Below are 25553 nucleotides of genomic sequence, written 5' to 3'. Positions count from 1 at the left end.
CAATTTTGTGTAAATGTAACATATTACAATTACTAACTACTTGTGTTAAGTATAAAAACGTAATGATTAATTCATTTTTTTTACGAAAACATTAACGATCATGTTAGGAGGCTAAATTACTACGGAGTACTTAATCAAGACATATTTTATGATCTAGTAACGTATGGTTACATCCCATGTTAAATTATTTACCCTCATTCATAATTCACACTATCACTAAAATATAGTAGGAAATATATAGTATAAAAACATGAAACATTCACGGGTGGAACAAACAAGATGGCGGCTAAATAATGTTTCTTTTTATAACTTGTTTTTTTTATAGCTATCATGACAAGATAAATATTTTAACCTTATCCTAAAATATAAAAGTTTTATGATTTTTTTACCATTAATTATTAGTACGGGGCATAAAATAGCGGTCCGTGACCAAAACACGGGAACAGAAAAAGTGACAAAACCAAAATATACTCATAAGTGATAACACATGATGGTGACCTTGTTTCTTTTTTTCTTTTTTTTCCTTTATCACGTTTCTTAATTTTTTTATTATTATATTTATTATATTAATATTATTAATTATTAATATTCTATTAATTGCAAATAGATTTAACCCAATTCAAAATCTTGTATATTCCTTTCTCGAAGTAGACTTTCAAGTTTGAATTAAAGTATTGTGGTATCAACCAATGTTATTTCATTTGCTATCTTTTAAATTATCAACAAAATTTTCTATAACGACATGTTTCATATTTTTAACAAAGTAGTGATTCCATGGATGAAATTAGTGATGGAACAATAGATGCATGAAAAGCATAATTGAATAGTTATTATAGTGTAATATGTCAAACAAAGATAAAAATTGCTAGATTCCAATTCTTAAAAAGGTGATGTAACCCAAAGGGTGACGGCTGTCCACATTTTGTTGGCATGTTACCTGTAAATTTTATATATATATATATATATATTAAAAATTATGGAAAAGAAACTTATATATATATGCATGTACTGATCGAGATATTTGTGGCTATATAGTACAATTGGTTTCTTGTTTTTGTGACTACACATCACAAACACACATAAGAGTGCTCCGTATTTATTATTATTATTATTTATTATTATTATTATTATTATTATTATTATTATTATTATTATTATTATTATTATTATTATTATTATTATTATTATTATTACTACATAAAATACTACGATGGGGTTAGGCTCGGGTGATTTTCAAATTGGATTCAAATGGGTTTTAGCTAAGGAAATTATGGGTATTGTTCGGGGGTATTGCTCGTGAATCAAAGGCTAACCTTTCATTTGTCATCTCCGTTGCGTCTGCATACCTTTCCTACAAAATTGAACCACAATATTGATAAGTGAGTTTCATATGATCCCCTTTTAATTGCTTTTGCAATCTATATTTTTGGGCTAAGAATACATGCACTTTATTTTATATGCAATGGACACAAATACATACTTAATTCTACACCGAGTTTGAACCGAAAATCCCTTAGCTTTGGTAACTAGTAGCTACCAGTTATAAGAACTGGTAGGCGCGAATAGTTGTATATGGATCCATAGGGCTTGACATCCCCGTCCGTTCCAGGTATAGAAACTCTAGCCTGAACTATAAAGCGGACGTATGCTATTTGAGTTTAGTACACGTTGGTTTGCGTGTATTGTACATGTTGGTTGCATGTATGTTAAAACAGGAGTACTTATTATATATACGTTAAGGTTAGTTACCAGGGTGCTCAATTTCGTAGAATATTTTGATAAACATTTCAGATGAAAAACTGAAATCTTGTGATCCACCTTTATATACAGTTCATGCGTAATATTAAAACTATGAACTCACCAACCTTTGTGTTGACACTTTTAAGCATGTTTATTCTCAGGTTACTAGAAGTCTTCCGCTGTTTGCTTATATGTTATACAAGCTATGTGCATGGAGTCATACATGCTTTATTCGAGAAAACTTTGCATTCACAAAATCATCACCATGTATCTTATTTTGACTGCAATGTCAACGGATGTATTATTGTAAACTATTATTTACGGTGATTGTCTATATGTAGAAATCATCAGATGTCAAAATCCTTGGAATTAGATATTCATTTATGGTGTGCCTTTTCAAAAGAATGCAATGTTTACAAAACGTATCATGTAGAGGTCAAAACCTCACTATGAAATCAATGAATAACGTACCGCGTCAATAGCGATTTTGACGGGTCGTTACAATTGGTATCCGAACTTGAGGTCATAGGGAACCAGAATTTGCATTAGTGTGTTTAACTGGTAATTGTTAGGATGCATTAGTGAATCTGGACTATGACCATATCTGTTTTTACCGATTTTTGCTTGTCATTTCTTGCCGGAAATTACATACTTATCATTCTTAAGTCTAGACACGTTTTCATGCAATTATTTCATAGATAGTGTACAGATGAATTTATATCTTAACATATCTGTTACTGTAAACTTTGCCTGACATCTTCCGAAGATTCCTCCCTAATTTATGGGATTTTGGTATTATATATGCATATGTAAATTATGTATTGAACAATACCAATCTAAATCATATAATCTATTTCATATCAACAATCATTTCCCTGATTATACAAGATGGATCCCGCATCTAGTTCAAATTCCCTAGATTCCGATAGCTCTTTCGATATGGAATTATACCTGAGCTCCGAAAGCAGTGTAACCGGAATGGATGAACCAATTAGCCATCATCTATTCTGGATGGATTGGGGATGGGTTCGTAGCCGACTTAATCAATGGAGACAAGAAGAAGGTGATCCTTTCCATCCACCAAATTTCCTTCTCGACGAAGAACCTGAAGCACTTACCGGCGAACCAGTCCGAAACACCATTTTCACCCTCATTTCCAGAGTATCCCACCACGATTATATATTATCTAAACTTCTAGATCTTATTCATTCACTCGTTCCAACCGCCAATCATCTCGGTGTACTAGAAGAAGTGAACGAGCTTCGCGCTCGAGTAGTGGCTTTGGAGAGTATGATGCGCAACTTACAGGCATCGCAAGCAACACCGACATCAACAGTGCCACCATCATCAATACCAACAGTACCATTACCACCACCAACAACAACGTCCACATCACATGCCTCAACATCACAATCTGTACCTCGAGCATCAACGTCATACGCACCGTAGATACCAAGGAGTACCAACAACAATAAACGATGAAGTATTGATTCATAATTTCATTGGAGAAATATTCTACGGCGATTATATAATATCTAAAGTTTTAGAGATTACTTATTCTAGTTCTAACCGTAAATCAGATGAGTGAATGAATAGAGATGATAGAGGGGAGAATAGAAACCCTGACAGGAATGGTGTGTGATTTACAAGCTAGACTTGTTATACATGCATCACCAGCAGTACCACCAGCATCACCATCAGTATCACTAACACCAGCAACACCTGTAGCACCAAAAGCTCCACCAGCTCTATAACCAACGACGATATCGACACCACAATCACCAATGAGTATATTGAAATAACGAGTTATGGAGTATTAACTCATTATTTTCAAAGAATTTATATATTATATATATATATGAATTTTGGAAATCATAATATATCTTTTTGTAATAAGCTATTACGTATGAATTTTTATGGGTAAGTACTACTCGTTTAATTCATATTACTAATATGCTATGATGTACTACTTAACCATCGTTAACTACAATCTCTGTTTCAACTCAATGAATTCCATCTCCTAATAAACCAAGTGTATTACTCAATTACATGTTTGATGTTACACTTTCATTATCGATGTATTCAAAACTTACTAGAAAAACATCATTCGTGCCTTGTGAAGTTCACAAGAATTTCACGAGCACCAACATCCTTCACCGAGGAATATCAATAAGAATAAATAATGAAGTATTGATTACATTAGTGAAATACTCTGCGAAGATGATGTAATCTCTAATATTTTATAGATTATTAATTTCTAGTTCCAGCCAAAAATCAAATGAGTTTAATAGTATATTAACTCATTAAATCTGTATTACATCCGAAGAAAATTTACATATATATACATTTTCATACAGGCTGTAGTAAAATTCTTCTATATAAAATATTACTTGTGAAATTTTTAACGGGTTGGTAATACCCGAGAAATATATAAGTTCACAATTAATATGTTATACTATACATTTTTCAATTCTAATTCAATAATCATTAACTCTACTCACTATTATCACAGCGATGTACATTCTTTCATATCAGGACAACCATTTTCATAATAAATTCAATTACATATTCTGATTTTGGACAGATCAGAAATCCAAGTCAAGATTTTACAGGAGACATCACCCTTAGATTTCTACATACTTTAAATTCAAACTATAAATTCAAAATCACTTGTATTCACAAACTCAGAAAGATATTCGTATCATTCAAGATTCACGACGATTTCATCATACGGATATTGACAATGACAACCTGCATCTAAACTCTTCAAAAGTCTTGAAAACACCTCAACTAAGGAACAATCGAGAGAATGAACCAATCACACGATACATACAAAGAATATATGCATATAGTTACGTACCTGGAAAATCTCGAAACCTAAGTAAAAGTTTAACACGTATCCGTGCCAGACTCTTTGGCATTTATTACCAAAAACAACCTTACGATCCCTTTTTCAAAGTAGCAAATTTTGTCACAGCTTCAGCAAGACAACTTCGACTTTTCATTCGGGGTAGCCTTATTATAACCCTGATATTTACGATTACTCTTTCCATCATTGTTACCGGGGAACCTTTTATAACCCATCACATTAGCAGTAAACGTACCAACAACTTCACTACTATTTGGCGTAAGTCTCTCGGAAAAATCACTATATAAATATATATTCATTGAAACCCCATCATCTACTCATCTGCATCTTATAACGATAATTGCCATACCAAATACCAGGAAGTATCAATAATTATTCTCGAATCTCGCAGCATCTCTACGATAACAATTATATATATACATATAACGTTATCTCCTGAAATTATAATTCTGAAATTCGTAATAGCACTACGAATCAGTACTATGAAGTTTTAAAAAAGCTAATGAAGCAGCAAGGACTGTATACAGCATTAACAGCCAAAAGTTTGATGATAAAGAATGGTAGGTTGAAAAAGCTCAAGAGAGAATTTGGTACTGAAAAACGGATTGAGCAAACCATGAAGGAGGCTGTGGACAAATCACAAAGACTAAATCTACCTTCAAAGAATCCAAATGATTCAGTGTCTGCTGAAGTCTTTAGCGAACACCTCGCTCCTTATTCTAAACCTTTGCAGAAAAAAATTTCTGTATCATCTTTTGATTCTAGATATTTTAAAATTATAAAATATCATCGTATCTTTCGGTATAAATATCCTCGAGATATTCTGAAGATATCTTCATAGCTATCATTGCCCTAGATTATTTATCTCTTTGCACTATCTGTGTTACATCATAAAGGAAACTGTTTTAGTTTCTCAACTTCTGAAACCTTCGAGTTTAGATTATGAATGTTTCTGGAGAAGTGTTGAGAATTGAAGCATGAGTTAATATAATATAATGACGCCCGACCAACGTGGTTATATTACAGTAAGTCATGCTGAGTTTCTAATGGAACGTGATAAAGGTTCACAGATCATACCCTTATCATGTGCCATGTTACATAACTCTTTCATTCTATTTAACCTCTAAACATATCAAGAAAATATTTTCTTGATGATTCGGTGTTTTCCGTGATTTTCTGGTAATTTAACAAGTCAGATCGTGCTATTACCATTTCTTTCTTGGAACATTAGTTATGTTCATCTGAAACTTCATACCTACGAATTCTGGACCATTAGTTGCTTCACACAAAGTCGAGAAGAGAAAACAATAACACAAAGCTTCGAAATATAAAGTGGAGTATAAATCACAGCAAATAGAAGAGATCATTAATCGTAGATGTCAATAATTATGGAAAGACAGATGCAAGGAAGGATTATGAAAACCACCACCCCAAGAACGAAGTAGAAGTAAACAGATTCCTCCGGTGGGAGTTGGAAAAGAAGGATGATGGTTGTGAAAGTCGGGATGAGGTCAAGGATCAGGACTGGATTAAGCATTGTCAAGATATTTTGGAGGGTATGAAATGAGGAAGAATATTATACGAGTGCTGAAAATTATGAAACGAAAGAGGTTAATTTATAGCGAAATATCATACATAACAATCGAGGCAGATTACCACATTTAATCAAAGAGGATCCTAATTTCAGCAATTACTAAAGAATCAAATCTTATTTAGATTATGAAGATTTTCTTTAAATTCCTTGAATTTCGGAAATCAACCGTGACTACGTCAAAAGTTAAGACGAACCTTTAATTTCCTAATTTCACTCTTTTACGATAGCTTCTCTCATACGCTTCGAGTAATCGAATTGCTTTATCCATATTACTCAATGGTGATAAAACTCTATTTTTTAACTCTTGATCATCATTGAAATATTCTTATTTTCAGTCATGACGACATCTGGCAAATTTCGGGATGAAATTTCTTTAACGAGTAGGTACTATAACGACCCGAAATTTTTTGACTAATTTTAAATCATTTCTATATATGATTTAATATTTCTGACACGATAAGCAAAGTTTGTAAAGTTGAGTCTCAAAATTTTTGAACTGTTTTCATAAATTCATTCACCCATTCGACCATCTCGATGATTCACGGACTATATATATATATATATATATATATATATATATATATATATATATATATATATATATATATATATATATATATATATATTAATCTTAATTTTCATTTTATGTTTCTCATAAACATGTTATATTGTAAGACAATTTTGCGTAAATGTAACATATTACAATTACTAACTACTTGTGTTAAGTATAAAAACGTAATGATTAATTCATTTTTTTTTACGAAAACATTAACGATCATGTTAGGAGGCTAAATTACTACGGAGTACTTAATTAAGACATATTTTATGATCTAGTAACGTATGGTTACATCCCATATTCAATTATATACCCTCATTCATAATTCACACCAACGCTAAAATATAGTAGGAAATATATAGTATAAAAACATGAAACATTCACGGGTGGAACAAACAAGATGGCAGCTAAATAATGTTTCCTTTTACAACTTTTTTTTAGCTGTCATGACAAAGATAAATATTTTAACCTTATCCTAAAATATAAAAGTTTTATATTTTTTTTACCATTAATTATTAGTACGGGGCATAAAATAGGAGTCCGTGACCAAAACACGGGAACAGAAAAAGTGACAAAACCAAAATATACTCACAAGTGATAACACATGATGGTGACCTTGTTTCTTTTCTTTTTGTTTTTCCTTTATCACGTTTCTTAATTTTTTTATTATTATATTTATTATATTAATATTATTAATTATTAATATTCTATTAATTGCAAATAGATTTAACCCAATTCAAAATCTTGTCTATTCCTTTCTCGAAGTAGACTTTCAAGTTTGAATTAAAGTATTGTGGTATCAACCAATGTTATTTCATTTATTATCTTTTAAATTATCAACAAAATTTTCTATAACGACATGTTTCATATTTTTTAACAAAGTAGTGATTCCATGGATGAAATTAGTGATGAAACAATAGATGCATGAAAAGCATAATTGAATAGTTATTATAGTGTAATATGTCAAACAAAGAAAAAAATTGCTAGATTCCAATTCTTAAAAAGGTGATGTAATCCAAAGGGTGACGGCTGTCCACATTTTGTTGGCATGTTACCTGTAAATTTTTTTTATATATATATTAAAAATTATGGAAAAGAAACTTATATATATGCATGTACTGGTCGAGATATTTGTGGCTATATAATGCAATTGGTTTCTTGTTTTTGTGACTACACATCACAAACACACATAAGAGTGCTCCATATTTATTATTATTATTATTATTATTATTATTATTATTATTATTATTATTATTATTATTATTATTATTATTATTATTATTATTATTATTATTATTATTATTATTATTATTATTATTATTATTATTATTATTATTACATAAAATACTACGATGGGGTTAGGCTCGGGTGATTTTCAAATCGGATTCAAATGGGTTTTAGCTAAGGAAATTATGGGTATTGTTCGGGGGTATTGCTCGTGAATCAAAGGCTAACCTTTCATTTGTCATCTCTGTTGCTTCTGCATACTTTTCCTACAATATTGAACCACAATATTGATAAGTGAGTTTCATATAATCCCCTTTTAATTGCTTTTGCAATCTATATTTTTGGGCTGAGAATACATGCACTTTATTTTATATGCAATGGACACAAATACATACTTAATTCTACACCGAGTTTGAACCGAAAATCCCTTAGCTTTGGTAACTAGTATCTGCCAGTTATAAGAACTGGTGGGCGCGAATAGTTGTATATGGATCCATAGGGCTTGACATCCCCGTCCGTTCCAGGTATGCAAACCCTAGCCTGAACTATAAAGTGGACGTATGCTATTTGAGTTTAGTACACGTTGATTTGCGTGTATTGTACATGTTGGTTGCATGTATGTTAAAACATGGGTACTTATTATATATACGTTAAGGTTAGTTATCAGGGTGCTCAATTTCATAGAATATTTTGATAAATGTTTCGGATGAAACAACTGAAATCTTTTGGTCCACCTTTATATACAGATCATGCGTAATATTAAAACTATGAACTCACCAACCTTTGTGTTGACACTTTTAAGCATGTTTATTCTCAGGTTACTAGAAGTCTTCTGCTGTTTGCTTATACGTTATACAAGCTATGTGCATGGAGTCATACATGCTTTATTCGAGAAAACTTTGCATTCACAAAATCATCACCATGTATCTTATTTTGACTGCATTGTCAACGGATGTATTATTGTAAACTATTATTTACGGTGATTGTCTATATGTAGAAATCATCAGATGTCAAAATCCTTGGAATTAGATATTCATTTATGGTGTGCCTTTTCAAAAGAATGTAATGTTTACAAAACGTATCTTGTAGAGGTCAAAACCTCACTATGAAATCAATGAATAACGAACCGCGTCAATAGCGATTTTGACGGGTCGTTACAATCTATGATTTCCTTCACCAACAAAAAAGGAACTCCAACAGACGCCTTTGTAGACTATTCTTCAAGATACCATAGTGTGAACGCCATGACCACCCTGAAGTCTACCATGTTTTCAACTTTCCGCTTTCTCGTTGGTACACTAACCTCCTCATAGCGCTATGAATTCACAAACCTCATCTTCTCATCCCAAGCACGCTCCCACTGTACGAGTAAAAATTAAATCGTAGCTTCGAGAAGAAACTTGTCCGTATAACCGGTTAGTCACAAATTACTTTGTCATCAGAGAGTAACAAGTATTCGAAGCCCTAGTGTTACCGGAATTAACACACTAAACTTGAGAACATTGGAGAAACAAGTCGCTCAACCATCTCCATAACCGTACTAGTTGTCTAACTCCCACTAGCTCGATAACTTCCATCGTTAACCAAACTCTCACCGAGTTTCCGACACCCTCAACGATCCTAGAAAGCTCAAGTTTCGGGACTTACAAGATTATACGCCCCTATCCATCACCTAAAGATTTCTATTGATCACCCTCGAAGAAAACCGATCCCTTAATTGAAACATCAACCAATAACCGAGCAACAGTCAGATGCGTTTATACGACACCCTTCGACATCAATTTCCTTAGTGACAAGGAACTCTAACCCGCCCGCATATTCCATTGACTTGGAATATTCGACCATACACTTGGTCCCCCCGTTTCAAAACACACAAGCACCAAACTTCCCCGATAACTCCCACTATCGACTTTAAAACTGATGCATCTTGTTTGTTACCTTGTGACGACCCGGAAATTTCCAAACGAATTTAAACTTAATCTTATAATGATTTCGACATGATAAGCAAAGTCTGTAATGTTGAGTCACAAAACAATTTAAACTGTATTCATGTAATTATTTAACCTTCGACCATTCCTAACGATTCATGAACAACTAATTGTAAATAGATACATAAATATTTTATATATATAGATATGTATATAGTTGATGTATAATTTAAAATATTACATGCTTTAATTAACTATGTAAAATAGAAATAAAATATGATATTATTATATACACATATAAATATATATATATATATATATATATATATATATAAAGTATTTTTTTTTTGAACGGCAAGCTTGCATCAGTCCAGACTAAAGCCTAGTCATCATTTGCACACACACGCGCGTTCGGGCAGGAAACCCGAACCACACTCAGGGGATCCGACCCTTAAACCATCCCATACTGGGCAGGCGGGCCGGACCTTAGTCCCGGAGCGGGTCGGTAAAACCTTCCCTTTGGGCCACCCTCAAGGAATTTCTTTCAAATAATATCCTTTGTAGGTGACGAGGCTCGAACCCGAGACCTCTAGCCCGGCGGGGGGTGCTAGGCACCACCACATGTCCACTGAGCCAAAGCTGCGGGGACTATATATAAAGTATATTAAGAATATATATTGTAATAAGAATGATTGAAATTATAAATTGGTTATGAATTAAATAAATTATTAGTCATTAATGTTTTCAAAATTCTCATTTTTATTATTGCTATTAAACATCATTATATTTGATATCATTTTTTATTAGTAAGTAATATTTGAACTATTACTAATATTATTAGCATTTATACTATATTATTATTATCAATAATATTATCAGTATTATTAATAATATTATAACTATTATTATTAATATACTATTAATACTAAATTAATTATATAAATGATAAAATCTGTTCCAGTCTTTTTCCTACTATTAAATCTGTTTACTTAATTGATGCCCATGTCGAATTCATCACATGATGCAAACAAATTAATGGTAGCTTTATGTGTTTGTCTATTTCCAATCATATCAATAACCAATTATTATTGTTTCTATCTCTTTGATTCTCACATACACCTGTAATCAATTATCTTAATTCCAAGACTGCCACTTTTATCTATTATATTACCCACATCTATCTATTCTATTTAGTTCATATATATATATATATATATATATATATATATATATATATATATATATATATATATACACACACACACATATATATATATACATATACTTAGGAGATAGATTAACTAACACCCACTTGTAAATCACCATTCAATCCACCCTTCACAATATCTGCTTCTGTCTACTGTTTTCTAATCGTTCCATTTCCATCGAAGATCATAAAACGACTACCATCTCCACCAACCCTACCATCAATAAACCGCCACCATCATCTTTCACTTACACCACCATATACATCACCACCATCGAAACCCATCTTCTTTGTTGTTGTTCCTCCTGCAAAACCAATCAAGAATCAACCATCAACGAACCCATTAAATTGCTGTTACTGCTACGGTTTATATATTTTTCTTTGTTCATTTATAAACCGAAAACCCCACAAAATACCTATGATTGTTTGCTGCTGTAACTTCCTGCTATCACTGCTGTAAGTACGCTTTTGCTCCTTTACATGTTGAGTTCAAACCACGATGATAAAGATAGAAACATTTACGGTTTGATGATTTAACCAAATAATGTATGGAATATTTTATTGCAATACAATATTAAGGTTCACAAACAAAGACTAGTGAACAAATTATTTAACTATGGTGGCCAACAACTTCACCTCACCCATTTGAATTGATTTCCAGCGAAGCTTTTATTAATCACATATGCAACTTGCAAAATTTAATATTATACGGTTGATATGATTTTGTCTCCAGCTCCTGTTCGTTTCCTTTTATTTGCAAACCGAAATTCCATTATTATTTAGGCTTTATTGTGGGCCGTAAAGATTGGGGTAACATGGCTATTAATCTTTCTGTTCGTTCGATAGTTTCACAGACCCAAAAATAAAACACCTCATATATATTACTGTTTCGATGGATTCCTGTTCTTTTACGATAAAAAGAAGAAGAAAGGTGATGATAATCGTTGATGAAAGTTATGATGATAAGATGATGATGATGTTGGGATTATGATAATGATTATTTGATGATGAGGGAAAAATCCTGATATAAATTAATTACGGTTAGATTATTATGATGGATATATCGATGATGATATTTGGGTTTATAAGTTAAGAAAAGCAAACAAAAATATTAGTTACATAAATTTAAGTTGGAAATTAAATCAGGAAAGAGAGAGTAGAGGTGTGGTTTGAAATGTTTATGTTAGACGAGAGGTCCTCTGTTCGAAACCAGGCAACAGCAACATATTTTTTTTTATATAGAAGAGGTCTGGGCTGTTGTGAAAACCTGGGTCTATTGCGCCGTGTTTCTATTGTAGTTGGGCCGAGGATTTAGTTAACGGTTGGGTTCCTTAAAAACGGGTTAAATAGTCTTGGGTATCGAATTAAATCAGAGAAGCAGAATCAGATGTATGGTTAAAGGTGTTTGCGAGTAAGCAGGAGGTCGTGAGTTCGAGCCTGGGCAGAGTCAAATTTTTTTTTAGGAAAGCTTGTAAGGTAGTTTTAATTATTATCATTATTGTTAATATTATGATAATCATTATAATTTTCTAACATTTAGAAGTATAGTTATTATTAGTCTAATTAATAGTATTATCATTATTGTTATTACTAGCAGTATCAGTAAGTATTATCATTATTGTTATTATAGTTATTATTATTATTACTAGTATTAATATTATTATTATTAACATGATTTTAAGACTATTATTATTATTATTATTATTATTATTATTATTATTATTATTATTATTATTATTATTATTATTATTATTATTATTATTATTATTATTATATTTTTTATTATTATTATTATTATTATTCTTACTATTATTATTATAAGTACTAGTATTACTACTATTAATACTATTTTTATTAAAACTACTTTTATATCAAAAATTAACATTTTTACTAAAGTTATTTAAATCCCAGTTAGGTTAGTATTATTAATATGAACATTATTTATATAAATACTTACATATAACAAATTATCGGGTTTTAATATAATACTAAACACATATTATACATATAAATATATTAATATAACTGAAGGAATAAATATTAAGTATTTTAAATGTATATATACAGCATAGATATATATAACATATAACTTAAGATGTAATACATATAAAAAGTATATGTAATAAATAAAATTTAGTATAAAAATTTATATAGCTACAAACTCATAAAAATTATATAATTAATAAATGAAATTTAGAGATCTCTATTATATGTTTTAATATAAATACAATTAATATAGGTTCGTGAATCCGAAGCCAACCCTATACTTGTTCAATGACGTCATATGTATTTTTACTACAAAATACATTAGGTGAGTTTCATTTGCTCCCTTTTTAAATGCTTTGGCAATATATATTTTTGGGACTGAGAATACATGCGTTGCTTTTATAACTGTTTTACGAAATAGACACAAGTACTTAAAACTACATTCTATGGCTGAATTATTAAATCAAATATGCCCCTTTTTAGTCTGGTAATCTAAGAATTAGGGAACAGACACCCTAATTGACGCGAATCCTAAAGATAGATCTATCGGGCCCAACAAGCCCTATCCAAAGTACCGGATGCTTTAGCACTTCGAAATTTATATCATGTCCGAAGGAGGATCCCGGAATGATGGAGATATTCTTATATGCATATTGTGAATGTCAGTTACCAGGTGTTCAATCCATATGAATGATATTTTTGTCTCTATGCATAGGACATATGTTTATGAGAAATGGAAATATGAAATCTTGTGGTCTATTAAAATTATGAAATGATTATTTATAATAAACTAATGAACTCACCAACCTTTTGGTTGACACTTGAAAGCATGTTTATTCTCAGGTACGAAAGAAATCTTCCGCTGTGCATTTGCTCATTTTAAAGATATTACTTGGAGTCATTCATGTCATATTCAAAAGACGTTGCATTCAAGTCGTTGATTTCATCAAGATTATTATAAAGTCATTTATAGTTTAGATATATTATGAAATGGTATGCATGCCGTCAACTTTCAATGTAATGAAAGATTGTCTTTTTAAAAACGAATGCAATGTTTGTAAAATGTACCATATAGAGGTCAAGTACCTCGCGATGTAACCAACTGTTGTGAATCGTTTATAATTGATATGGATTTCATCCAGATGGATTAGGACGGGTCACTACAGTTGGTATCAGAGCGGTGGTCTTAGCGAATCAGGTCTGTATTAGTGTGTCTAACTGATAAGTCGTTAGGATGCATTAGTGAGTCTGGACTTCGACCGTGTCTGCATGTCAAAAGTTTTGCTTATCATTCGTATCTAAAATCATCTACTTATTATCCTTAGGAAATTACCTGTCTATCATTCTTACTCTAGACACATCTTACTACAATGATTGCATGAATAGGGTATAGACAAAATTCGTATCTTAGCGTATCTGCTAATTCATATCTTAGCATATCTGTTACTGTAAACTTTGTCTGACAGTTTCCGTAGATTCCTCCGTAACTTATGGGATTTTAGTATTATATATGCATATGTAAATTATGTATTGCATGGTACTAATCTACATCCTATAATCTATTTCTTATCGAAAATCCTTCATCTTATCGTGCGAGATGAATCCCTCAACCAGTTCGCGTCCTTCAAATTCTGATAACTATTTCGATAATTATTCCGACAGTTATTCCGATGTGGAAACACACTTTGTAGTGACCCGAACTTTTCCATGTTTATATATATATTAAATGAAATTGTTATTTACATGATTAAGTGTTTCCAACATGTTAAGCAATCAAACTTGTTAAGACTTGATTAATTGAAATAGGTTTCATATAGACAATTGACCACCCAAGTTGACCGGTGATTCACGAACGTTAAAACTTGTAAAAACTATACGATGACATATATATGGTTATATATATAGTTAACATGATTTTATTATAAGTATGTATCTCATTAGGTATTTTAACAATGAGTTATATACATAAAAATGAGACTATTAATTTAAGAAACTCGAAAACGATATATATAACGATTATCGTTATAATAACGTCTTACTAGGTACATGATAATGCTAAAAACGAACATATATTTCATAGAATTATTCCTCAAGAAAGACAAGCTTTTAGTTGCAATTGTTCTATTTACAAGTGATATTCGTTTAAATAATAAAAGGTGAAGACAAAAGACAGATTCGACTAATTGAAGACGAAAACGACCAAAAAGCTCAAAAGTACAAAAGACAATCAAAGAGGTTCCAATTATTGATAAGAAACGTCTCGAAATTACAAGAGTACAAGATTCAAAACGCAAAATACAAAATATAAAATTGTACGCAAGGACGTTCGAAAATCCGGAACCGGGACCAGAGTCAACTCTTAACGCTCGACGCAACGGACTAAAAATTACAAGTTAACTATGTATATAAATATAATATAATATATAATTAATTATATTAATTATATATATATTATATTTATATATAAAAAACCGTCGGCAGAGAAAACTCCAAGGACTGAGCTGTAAATACATTCTCCGCGACTCGCGGAGTTTGAAGGGGATTTTGCCGCGAGTCGCGGAGCCCCAAATTTCAACTCTGGCTATAAAGCAAACCGAATTCTGATCAAAATTTCATATTCTATTTCTCTCATCTCTCTATCTATACGATATATATATATATATAATTTATATTTTAATTTTAATTTTAATTATAATTCTAATAATAAGGGTATGTTAGCGAATGTTGTAAGGGTGTAAGTCGAAATTCTGTCCGTGTAACGCTACGCTATTTTTAATCATTGTAAGTTATGTTCAACCTTTTTACATTAATGTCTCGTAGCTAAGTTATTATTATGCTTATTTAAAACGAAGTAATCATGATGTTGGGCTAATTACTAAAATTGGGTAATTGGGCTTTGTACCATAATTGGGGTTTGGACAAAAGAACGACACTTGTGGAAATTAGACTATGGGCTATTAATGGGCTTTATATTTGTTTAACTAAATGAAAGTTTGTTAATGTTAATATAAAGATTTACAATTGGGCGTCCCTATAAATTACCATATACACTCAATCGGACACGATGGGCGGGGTATTTATATGTACGAATAATCGTTCATTTAACCGGACACGGGAATGGATTAATAGCCACTAGAATAATTAAAACAGGGGTGAAATTACATTCAAGGGTAATTGGTGTAATTGTTAACAAAGTAGTAAAACCTTGGTTTACACGCAGTCGATAACCTGGTGTATTCATTAAACAAAGTATTAAAACCTTGTTACAATTCGAATCCCCAATTAGTTGGAATATTTAACTTCGGGTATAATAATAATTTGACAAGGACACTTGCAATTTATATTTATGACTGATGGACTGTTATGGACAAAAACCAGACGGACATATTAAATAATCCAGGACAAAGGACAATTAACCCATGGGCATAAAACTAAAATCAACACGTCAAACATCATGATTACGGAAGTTTAAATAAGCATAATTCTTTTATTTCATATTTAATTTCCTTTATTTTATATTTAATTGCACTTCTAATTATCGCACTTTTATTTATTGTTATTTAATTGCACTTTTAATTATCGTACTTTTTAATTATCGCAAGTTTATTTTATCGCACTTTTATTATTTGCAATTTCATTATCGTTATTTACTTTACGCTTTAATTTAAGTCTTGTATTTATTTTATATTTTACATTAGGTTTTAACTGCGACTAAAATCTTAAAATCGACAAACCGGTCATTAAACGGTAAAAACCCCCCTTTATAATAATAATATTACTTATATATACGTTTGTATTTTTATAAAAGTAAACTAATATAGCGTTGAGCTTTGTTTAATGATTTCCCTGTGGAACGAACCGGACTTACTAAAAACTACACTACTGTACGATTAGGTACACTGCCTATAAGTGTTGTAGCAAGGTTTAAGTATATCCATTCTATAAATAAATAAATATCTTGTGTAAAATTGTATCGTATTTAATAGTTTTTCCTAGTAAAATATAAACTATTTTATATACACCTCGTACGACATCAAGTATTTTTGGCGCCGCTGCCGGGGACTATCTTAAAAGCCGGAAGCGCAACGCTAATATAAAAAAAAAAAAAAAAAGATTTTTAGTTTACTTTTATTAAAAATTCGTTTTTGTAAAAATACGTTTTAATTATTCAAAAATATAAAAAGAAAAACAAAAATATATGTATTTTTAAGATTTTGTTAAATATTTAAGTTTTATAAGTTTCTTTATTTTTATTTTAGTTTATAAAAATATAAGTTTAATTTTAATATCTTTTATTTATATAAAAATTAAAAACAGAAAATAAAATAAATAAATAAATAAATAAAGAAAAACGCGTTGAAGATAAAACCTGTCAGCTGAAATTCTGAACCCCGCGACTCGCGGGGTTTTCTTTATAAATTACCGCAACTCGCGGAGCCTTTCTGACAGGCGACAAAGAAGCCCTAATTCAGCATTAATTAAGGGTTTTAATTAATTATTATTATTATTTTGCCCTAATTATTATTATTATTATTATTAGTTTTAATTTTACTTTTACTTTTTATTTATATATTTTAGTTAAATTAGTTTAATTAAATTGTAAAATTAGTAGTTTTATTAAATAAATAATATAAAAATAATATTTTTATAAAAATTGTACTTTTTACAACTTTTTGTATATTTTTATATTTTGTCCCTTTTTAATCGTTGTAGCATAACTTTTGTATTTTTAGCTCATATTTAATTTTAAACTTAGTTTTTGCTTTAGTTATTTTTACTCCTAGATTTTTAGGCTTTGCCGTAGAATTCCTTAAGTGCTTTTTCTTTAGACTAAGATTTAGGTGCTTTAGAATTTTGCGACGCCTTTTTAAGTTTTAGTTTCTTTTTAAGTTATTTCCATTTGGGATTTAGTTTTTCCTGTAAGCTTTAATATTTTTAGACCTTTTACTATGTATCAATTATCATTCCAATTAGTAATATCAATTTGCGATTATAATTTTAAGTTAGTTGTAGTAATAAGGTTAGGTTAGTCAAGTATTTTTAAGTTTTTATAAGTTTCTTTTATTTTTCCGTCACCTTTTATTCTTCAACAAATTTTTTTTTTTCAACCTTTTACGACGAACTCTTTTTCTCTCTTATTTCTCGCTATTCTAGTTTTTAGGACTTAGAATTTTTTCTACTTCTTATCTAAATTTCTTAAAATTACGAAAATTTATTTTGAGTGGTTAAATTGATAGACATCAAAATTTTCTGGTTCGTAGTAATAGTTGGATTTGTACGTGGACCGGGTTATTGGAGCCAAACAGTCCTCAATTATATTGAGACCAAACGAATCCTGCCCCTCTGCTGCATCTTTTGGCTATTCGAAACGTGGGCAAAATCAGAAAAGTCTATTAATTGGATAACTTATTATAATTTTTCTTTCCTTTTAAAAACTAATAGGATATTCAGTGAATGCACCGAGCAAGACGTTCACCACCTTTTGTACGTTCACCACCTGTAACTCGATCAAGACATCGTTTAACAAATATAACCGCCGTTGATTTTTCTTTAGAATCGTCATCCAGTCAACCAAGTACTTCAGTTCAAATTTCTGATAATCCATTTTTTGAACCCAACCTCACAATTGAGAATCCAGAGAATATTCAGGAACGGTTCGTAGATCCTGAACCATTAAACTTTCCTCCGGAGCCACCAATCATTCAAACAGAGATTGTTGAGGAACGAACCATTAAATCAGAATCATCTAGTGATACCGATTCAACAAATTCAATTATGGAGAATCTGGAACCTTTAAGTATGGAAGACCGAATGAGAGCTAAACGCACTGGCCAAGGTCACGCAATTACTCATCCAGACATTAATGCGCCAGATTATGAAATCAAAGGACAAATTCTACACATGGTGACTAATCAATGCCAATTTAGTGGTGCGCCGAAGGAAGATCCAAATGAACATCTACGTACCTTTAATAGGATCTGCACACTATTTAAAATCCGAGAAGTGGAGGATGAACAGATATATCTCATGTTATTTCCCTGGACTTTAAAAGGAGAAGCCAAAGATTGGTTGGAATCGTTACCTGAAGGGGCGATTGATACATGGGACGTTTTAGTTGACAAATTTCTTAAACAATTCTTTCCTGCATCTAAAGCCGTAAGACTTCAAGCATAAATTGTTACGTTCACACAGAAGCCAAATGAAACTCTATATGAGGCGTGGACAAGATATGGAAAGTTGTTAAGAGGATGTCCGCAACATGGTTTAGACACCTGTCAAATAGTACAAATATTCTACCAAGGATGCGACATCACTACAAGAAAAGACATAGATATAGCAGCTGGTGGTTCTATTATGAAGAAAACCGAAACTGATGCTTACAAAATTATTGATAATACTGCTTCCCACTCACATGAGTGGCACCAAGAAAAAGATATCGTTAGATCATCTAAAGCAGCTAGAGCCGATTCTAGCCATGACTTAGATTCCATTTCCGCAAAGATAGATGCTGTGGAAAGACGAATGGAAAAGATGACTAAAGATATTCACTCAATACGAATTAGTTGTGAGCAGTGTGGAGGACCACATTTGACAAAAGATTGTCTCAGTATTGAATTAACAATGGAACAAAGAGAGAATATTTCATACATAAACCAAAGGCCTGGAAATAATTATCAGAATAATTATCAACCGCCAAGACCAATTTACAATCAAAACCAGAATTATAACCGAAATATTCCATACAACAACCAACAAGGTCCTAGCAATCAACAAGTATCCAATAATACTTACAATCATTTCAAAACAAACCACCACAACAAACCGATGATAAAAAACCAAATTTAGAAGATATGATGACGAAGCTAGTTGAAACTCAAACGCAGTTTTTCACATCTCAAAAACAAACTAATGAACAAAATGCTCAAGCATTTAGAAATCAACAAGCTTCTATTCAAAATCTGGAACAAGAAGTAAGTAACCTAGCAAGGTTAATAGGTGAAAGAAAACCGGGAAGTCTACCTAGTGATACAAATGCTAACCCCCGGAATGAAACAGCTAAAGCCATTACCACAAGAAGTGGTACAACACTTAAACCACCTGAAATACCTGTAACTTCTGATGAAACTATTCCTACTCCACAAGAACCACAACCTGATCAAGATAAGGAAAAAGAACCGGTAGTTGAAAAGGTTAATGAAGATAACACAGTTAAGGATAAACCTTATGTTAAACCATACCAACCACCACTTCCTTATCCGAGTAAAATGAAGAAAGAAAAACTTGAAGCCGAGCAATCCAAATTCTTGGATATGTTTAAACAGATAAATGTAAATCTTCCTTTCATTGATGTGATTTCAGGAATGCCAAGATATGCTAAATTCTTGAAAGATCTAATCTCAAATAGAAAGAAAATGGAAGAACTCTCGGCTGTTACTATGAATGCTAATTGTTCAGCAGTGCTGTTGAATAAGATACCAGAAAAACTATCTGATCCAGGAAGTTTCACAATTCCATGTTTTCTGGGTAGTCTTAGTTCAATAGAAGCATTGGTAGACTTAGGTGCTAGTATAAATCTAATGCCGTATTCACTATACGCTAAACTAGACCTTGGAGAATTGAAACCAACCAGAATAAGCATACAACTAGCCGATAGATCAATAAAATATCCTAGAGGGATAATGGAGAACATGCTAGTTAAAGTTGGTACTTTAGTATTTCCAGTAGATTTTGTTGTTTTGGACATGGAAGAAGATTCTCAAGTTCCTCTCATATTAGGAAGACCATTCTTAAACACGGCTAAAGCAATGATAGACGTGTTCGGTAAGAAACTGACCCTAAGTATAGAGGATGAGAGTGTTACCTTTTCAGTTGATAGAGCAATGCAACAACCACAATCTGCAGATGATACATGTTATTATATTCAAACTATAGATGCACATGCAGAATTATTAGAAGAATTTCCAGAATTACAAGGAACAGGAGAATGTTCTTTAGGAGAAGGTAATGAACCAATTGATGAAGCTGAAATGTTAGCTACACTTATAGCTAATGGATATGAACCAACAACAGAAGAAATTCAAATGCTAAAAGAAGAAGACAGATATCGATATAAATCATCGATAGAAGAACCTCCGAAATTAGAGTTAAAGCCACTTCCAAACCATTTGGAATACGCTTATTTACATGGTAAATCTGAATTACCTGTAATAATATCGTCTTCTCTTACTGAAAATGAAAAATCACAACTCATTTCTGTGTTGAAAGCTCATAAACCAGCCATTGCATGGAAGATTCATGATATTAAAGGAATAAGTCCTTCGTATTGCACACATAAAATCCTTATGGAAGAAGGTCATAAAACGTATGTGCAACGCCAACGAAGACTAAATCCTAATATGATGTAGTTAAGAAAGAGATTATTAAACTGCTAGATACAGGTTTAATTTATCCAATCTCTGATAGTCCATGGGTAAGCCCAGTTCAATGCGTACCTAAGAAGGGTGGCATGACTGTCATTACAAATGAGAAAAATGAGCTTATTCCTACTAGGACTGTAACAGGATGGCGTGTATGTATTGATTATAGAAAATTAAATGACGCCACCAGAAAAGATCACTTTCCCTTACCTTTCATAGATCAAATGTTGGAAAGATTAGCCGGAAATAGTTACTATTGTTTTCTAGATGGATTTTCCGGATATTTTCAAATTCCAATAGCACCCGAGGACCAAGAGAAAACCACATTCACGTGCCCTTATGGTACTTTTGCTTACAAAAGAATGCCATTTGGACTTTGTAACTCCCCTGCAACCTTTCAAAGGTGTATGATGGCGATTTTTCATGACATGATAGAAGAATGCATGGAAGTATTCATGGATGACTTTTCAGTCTTCGGTGATACATTTAAATCATGTCTAGTTAATCTGGAACGAATGCTAATTAGATGCGAAAAATCAAATCTAGTACTTAATTGGGAGAAATGCCATTTCATGGTTAAAGAAGGCATCGTTCTTGGACATAAAATTTCAAAAGAAGGGATTGAAGTGGATAGAGCTAAAGTAGATGTAATTGCTAAACTTCCACATCCCACCAATGTTAGAGGAGTTAGGAGTTTCCTAGGGCATGCCGGTTTTTACCGACGTTTCATAAAAGATTTTTCTAAAATTGCCACTCCTATGAATAAACTCCTAGAAAAGGATGCGCCATTCATCTTTTCAGATGAGTGTATCAAATCTTTTAATATTCTTAAAGAAAAACTCACTAATGCACCGATCATGATAACACCAAATTGGAATCTACCATTTGAACTAATGTGCGATGCAAGTGATTTTGCAATGGGAGCCGTTTTAGGACAAAGGATTGAAAAACGATTTCAACCTATATATTATGCTAGTAAGACATTACAAGGAGCACAAACGAACTATACAACTACTGAAAAAGAACTCCTTGCTATTGTCTTTGCTTTTGACAAATTTCGATCATATCTCGTTCTAGCAAAAACGGTGGTCTATACCGACCATTCTGCTCTTAGATACCTATTTTCAAAACAAGATGCTAAACCAAGATTAATCCGTTGGATCTTACTCTTACAAGAGTTTGATATTGAAATCCGAAATAAAAGAGGAGCAGAAAATCTCGCCGCTGATCATCTTTCTCGTCTTGAAAATCCCGAATTAGAAGTTCTGAATGAATCGGCCATACAAGACAACTTTCCTGATGAATATCTATTGAAGATAGATTATAAAGAAATCCCATGGTTTGCAGACTATGCAAACTACTTAGTTTGTGGATTCCTTGAAAAAGGATTATCGTACCAAAGACGAAAGAAATTCTTCAGTGATATAAAACACTATTTCTGGGAAGATCCACATCTGTTTAAAAGTTGTCCCTATGGAATAATACGCCGATGTGTATTTGGAGATGAAGCTAGTAAAATTTTAAACCATTGTCACACAGGACCAACAGGAGGGCATTATGGGCCTCAACTAACAGCAAGAAAAGTTTATGAAGCTGGATTCTATTGGCCTACAATTTACAAAGACGCACACCTTCTTTGCAAATCCTGTGATGCATGTCAAAGGGCCGGAAAAATAAGTCAACGTGATGAAATGCCACAAAATGTCATCCAAGTATGTGAAGTATTTGACATTTGGGGTATTGACTTTATGGGTCCATTTCCAAAATCTCATAATAATCTATATATACTCGTAGCCATTGATTATGTATCTAAATGGGCGGAAGCACGAGCTCTCCCAACTAACGATGCACGAGTTGTAGTCAACTTTTTAAAACGTCTTTTTGCAAGGTTTGGAACACCGAAAGCCTTAATAAGTGATCGGGGTACTCATTTCTGTAATAATCAACTTGAGAAAGTTCTTAAAAGATATGGAGTAACTCATAAAATCTCCACCGCATATCATCCACAAACAAGTGGACAAGTTGAAAATACAAACCGAGCTTTAAAACGTATTCTAGAGAAAACCGTAGGATCAAATCCGAAGGAATGGTCCATTAAATTGGAGGATGCACTCTGGGCTTTTAGAACAGCCTACAAAACTCCAATTGGAACCACACCTTGTAGACTTGTTTATGGAAAAGCATGTCATCTTCCAGTAGAAATTGAACACAAAGCATTTTGGGCTTTGAAGACATGTAATCTTGATTTACATGAAGCCGGACGTCTACGATTAAGTCAACTAAACGAATTAGAAGAGTTAAGACATGAAGCATACAATAATTCGTTAATCTATAAAGAAAGAACGAAGAAATGGCATGATAAAAGAATCAGAAGTTCAAAAAAATTTAAAGAAGGAGACAGAGTTCTTCTTTTCAATTCACGATTCAAGCTATTTCCTGGAAAATTGAAATCAAGATGGTCTGGACCATTCATAGTCAAAAGAGTTTTCCCATACGGAACGATAGAATTGATAAATTCAAATGGGATTGAATTTAAAGTTAATGGTCACAGAGTTAAACATTACATACATGGTCCGATGGAAGTCGACAACGAAGTTAATCACAATTTTGACACCACAGCTAACTAAGTGTGGGGAGAATCAAGTCTTTAAAGGATAATATGTATTTCTGTTAGAGTTAGATTGTCTGTTTTCGTGTAGTTCTCGAAAATGGAACACGTATGGTCTTTCCCTAGCAGACCCTAAAGAACTAGTCTTCTCCCCCCATTCTGAATTTTTATTTTTTTTAGGTTTTTACGAAATGAAGACTGCTTGTGAACTAAACCATGGTCTAATGCTACACGCTTTGATCACTAAAAGAAATAATGACATACTACCTAGTGAAATAGTATCAGTAATCAGAGAAAGAATGGACGGAGTTAGAAAAGAATCCAGATGCGAAGATAATAAGTTACAATTTGGTAAAGAAAAATCAAAATCCGCAGCGAAAAGAAGAGCACGACACCTAGAACGATGTCACAAATGCGGAAAATGGTCACATGGAGGTAAATGTTCAAATAATCAAACCTATTCAAATACCGAATTTGTTACTTTATGCAGAGACGGACCGTTCATATGTTTAGAAGAAAAGATACTGAATGCTCGGGGTTACGCCTATGCAGCCATGGAAAACCAATTAAACCGACTATCTTATGAATGGAATAGATCATATAACTAAGAAATCTATTTCACAAGTATGTCTGTACAGTTTTTATTTTTATTTTTATTTTTAACCTTTTGATAATAAACGCTAATTTGTTCGCTAAAAAGTATTAAATTGGTATTGAATAAAATTAGGTTTGGCGACCGAAATTATTGATATCATTCAAAAATTTATTACATCACTGCGAAATTTAACGTTTATTCTTAAGGTATAAATATCTTTAATCAATCAACCCAAAATATTTCAAAAATTCGTCATGAGTTAAATTAGGTCTTGGAACCGAAATTACTTTACCGAAAAGAGGGGCGCATATTTTTGATAATATTTGATTGATTAAAGTGGGATAAAAAGACAAAAAGATTTTTAATTTTATTTTTACCATGTTTTTAAAATTAATATTTAAATCTTAAATTAATATTGTAAACTTTGTAAAAACAATATATTTAAAATTGTAAATATTTGAAAAATTAATATAAGTTTGATATGAATTTATTAAGTTGGTGTGAATTTTTAATTTTTAAAATATGAATTTTTAATTTTATGCATTTCAAATTTTAAGTTTGGTGTGAATTTTTAATATTAATTTTGAATTTCATATTTAAGTTGTGTAACAAAAATTTACTTTATCTCATTAAGTTAAGAATATGATTTTTAAAATTCGTCGTAAGTTGAAGACTAGGTCTTTGAACCGAAATTGCTTTACCCGAGGGAGGGACGAGAACTTTTATTATCATTATTTTTAATCTTATTGATTTAAAGTATGCCAAAAACATTAAAAAAAACCCAAAAATCTTAGCTTTTAAAACAATCGCTACAAAAAGACAAATT

The sequence above is a fragment of the Rutidosis leptorrhynchoides genome, chromosome 7 (genome assembly GCF_046630445.1).
Source record: "Rutidosis leptorrhynchoides isolate AG116_Rl617_1_P2 chromosome 7, CSIRO_AGI_Rlap_v1, whole genome shotgun sequence".
Lineage (NCBI taxonomy): Eukaryota > Viridiplantae > Streptophyta > Magnoliopsida > Asterales > Asteraceae > Rutidosis > Rutidosis leptorrhynchoides.
Note: the sequence above shows the minus strand (reverse complement) of the source record.